A 3,965-nucleotide genomic window follows, 5' to 3' on the forward strand; every position below is an offset into this window, starting at 1 on the left:
CATAATTGTTTTAAAATTTTGCTTACATAGTTTTTTCATACATTACAATACACTGGTTATTTGTTTCTAAAGTCAAATCTTTGCTAATCAGACATTTTCAATGCCTTAATTCTCTGTCTGATATAAAAGAAAAGAGTCACCTCTCGTTGTCTTGGATCTGTTTGCTTTCTGCGCGGAGAATCTATGAGATAGTTCTGATGCCAGTTTCTGTCTGTTACAAATCCTCAATGCGTTAATCAGAGGGCTTACCTGTAGTAAAATACATAATATTATGTTGTTTGGTGCGAAATGTATGTAACTCATTTGAATGTATAGCATATGTATTAATATCACACTTATCCTTGCATATACATATACTCGTGCGCGTGTGTATATACATGTAGGTGTTAATGACGATATATATCATCATCTAGGGATTCTTGTACATTTATGTAGACACTTCAAGTATGGTCTGTTATTATCATGAACCCATACATGACGATATGTGATTCTATGCCGTATATAAAACATTAGCGTATCGGCTGAGCAAGAAAATGAAGAAAATATTTATGTTCAACAATCAATTAATTTTGTGTGTGTATCAATTGTGACACATTTATTGAGATCAAGAGAACAAAACAACCGCACAAACAAAAACACTTTCCTTTTCGTGAAAACTACTTTCTATATAACTCTGAAAATTTTCACTTGTTTTTTTTTTTCAATTTTATTTCATTTTGCTTTCTAATATATGATATTAAATAGATGATAACAAATTGTGTCTATTCATTTATCATTATTTTTAAGTTGCAAAATAGAACACATACAGTACAATTAATACCTAAAAGCAGTTTGCAACGTGAATTCATATGATAGAAATATAAAATATAAAAAACATATATTAAAATTTTCTTATTTCTGATATTTTATCTTATTAATGACTGGTACCTTATCTTGTGATATTCTTTGAGTTTTCATCCAATTTATGATAACGTCCATGAGAACTTTGTCAGATACCTGGTTCCTGTGTTGCTGCTTGATAGCTTGAACCCGTGCATGACTTATACCCAGTGCCTTGGCAAATTTTGTCCATTCATTCACCAACTCCGAGCAAATCGTTCGGATGAAATCAACGGTAAGCGGTTCTTAAACAAATAAAATTGTTTTCTCTTTGGCAATTGCAAAAAAAATGAGAGTATGAAGAGAATATGTTTTAGATTATACGATTGTTTGCATACTATGGATGCTTATCGATTGTTTACATACTATGAATGTTTATCGATTGTTTGCATACTATAGATGCTTATCGATTGTTTTCATACTATGTATGTTTATCGATTGTTTGCATACTATAGATGCTTATCGATTGTTTACATACTATGAATGTTTATCGATTGTTTACATACTATGAATGTTTATCGATTGTTTACATACTATGAATGTTTATCGATTGTTTGCATACTATGAATGCTTATCGATTGTTTACATACTATGAATGTTTATCGATTGTTTACATACTATGAATGTTTATCGATTGTTTTCATACTATGAATGTTTATCGATTGTTTGCATACTATGAATGTTTATCGATTGTTTACATACTATGAATGTTTATCGATTGTTTACATACTATGAATGTTTATCGATTGTTTGCATACTTTGAATGTTTATCGATTGTTTACATACTATGAATGTTTATCGATTGTTTACATACTATGAATGTTTATCGTAAAAAGAGGGGTTACTGATAAGATGCTTATATATAATACTTTTATTTTTTCATACTTCAGAACAGATTTTCCTCTGAAGTCGTACTTTCTTAATATAATAAATAATTATAGAATGTTTAAATTAATGATCAATAATAGAATCGTAACAATAATCAGATAGGAAAGACTAACTTACCATGAAACCTCAGGGAGACTGGAGCTTTGTTGACAATAACTGGTGTTGACTTCAAATACTTTGGTAACAAAAGAGGAAACTCCGCGGTAAGTTCCCATCCGTTCTTGTTACAGGGAGCCAGCTTTCTATTCAGCCCGGAATACCTTGGACTTTTAAAAGTGAAAATCTGCAGCGCTCCGTGGTAAGTCTGAAGTGATCTTTGACTCATAGGGTTTGACACTTGTATATCAAAATGTTTCTTAATTCCTCGGTAACCATGGAAACTATATATCATTTTCTCCCTATCCGGAACGTCAACATTTCCACGAAAAGATATTGCTACTACTTCGCCTTCGTAAATTTGGACCTCTTTTCGGTAACTTGTTGTAAAGTATTTATACGCTTGGTTGGCGGTTGGACTACATTGTCGATGCGGATGATCAACCATTGCGGAAAATAAGATTGAGTAAACATTACGTGGATCTTGAGAAATGCTGACCGTGACCTTGTGTTTTACTATGAAGTTTACGAATGACCTTGTGACCTTTTCAACATCACTGTACTCAAGCGAGCCTTTTGTTTCCAATGCAATCAACCTGAAATGTTAACCACCAACCTGACCGCATTTATGTCAATTCTATTTTACAGACACTTTGATAAGGAATATCTTTGGATATAATAAGTTAATAAACATAAATAATTAATACTTATATGAGAGAAAAGCTTTATCAATATTTGAATAATAAAATGAATTAGCAAATTATAAAACATAGATGAGGATGTTCGTTTATTTTCAGTTTAAATACAATCAATTTAATTGATAATTAAAGTCCGTGAAACAATATAATAACAAATCGTCGTATTATAGTGCAAGTGATCTGAATAAAGTTTTTAATATTTAAATACATTTAACAGTTATGTGCAATGAGGCGTGGGTATGTCTGTAGTTACATGTATAAATGTATGTTTGTATGCTACGTGTGCATTCATGTAAGAGTCTGATAGTGACTTAATACAGAATAATACTATATATTTGTGTCAAACCGGACATGCTGGTAAAATGCTGCTTTAAACCCTAGTTAAATATTCATATTTTATAATCACTTACTTGTTGACAAGGGTTAAGCGTTATATCAATTAATTGAAACCATTCAATTTTTGAGCGAGATTTTAATTTGTTTAAAAAAATGGTTTTAATTTATGACTTCTTAAACTTGTTTAATGGTGTGTTAACCTCTTATCAGGCAGTCGACACTGTTAGAAAGGTCTGTAATTTGATAAACTCAAGTGCCTTCTTAAACTAGTTCTGCATACTGTTCTATAAAATATAAACCAAATAAACCCTCTATTTTCTATGTTCAGCGGTGATAGTCGTGATCGTATAGTGGTTAGTACTTCGCGTTGTGGCCGCGACAACCCAGGTTCGAATCCTGGTCACGGCATTGACTGTGACAGTCGCTGTCTCGGCACAGCTGAACTTTTTTTGTTTCGTCAAAAGCAATCATTTTTGATTTTCGATTGAAAAATAATATATATATCACAATTTGCAAACAAATATAAAAAAAAAAGTAGAATATACCTTGCGGTTCTGTCATATACAGAAAATCGAAGTGACTGTTCATCGTCGTCATTATTTTCCTCGAGCTGACCGGTGACAACATCTATAGATTTGTTGTCGTTATTACCTAGTAATTTAACCCTTACTTCATCATCATCGTCAATCTGGGCTAAATGAAATGCCCGTTGGTTTAAGGCTAATAGTAAACAAAAAAAAAAACAACAAAAACACATTAAGTCAACATTTTGTAAGAAATCATCGTTGGTTATCCACGGTATATATTCAGCACATACTACATTATATATATTTTGTCAGTTCAATAACCCACGGTTTGTATCATAGTTTGGGGACCTTTCTGTTGAAAATGTGTCAGAGTTAAATCGTATACATATACATGCACAGTGCGTTAACTGGAGTGCAGGTATTAGTTACCTGCACTCCTCAGCACGCCCATTAATTGGTTCATTTTTGCTGGGGTTTACTTATTGTGACGGCAGAGAAAGGAAACGCGACAGAAATATGATATTCAGATGCTCGATCATTG

The 3,965-nt window shown here is 32.2% G+C and overlaps 1 non-coding gene across 1 annotated transcript; it reads left to right on the forward strand.

Annotated features, from left to right (window-relative positions):
- Positions 1–3,233: 3,233 nt before the first annotated feature.
- Positions 3,234–3,305, forward strand: Trnah-gug (transfer RNA histidin (anticodon GUG)). Its single transcript has one exon. It is a non-coding gene; the product is annotated as a tRNA-His (tRNA).
- The last annotated feature ends 660 nt before the right edge of the window (positions 3,306–3,965 follow it).

The sequence above is a fragment of the Ruditapes philippinarum genome, unplaced genomic scaffold, assembly GCF_026571515.1.
Source record: "Ruditapes philippinarum isolate M1 unplaced genomic scaffold, ASM2657151v2 ctg7408_1_1_1_1, whole genome shotgun sequence".
NCBI lineage: Eukaryota > Metazoa > Mollusca > Bivalvia > Venerida > Veneridae > Ruditapes > Ruditapes philippinarum.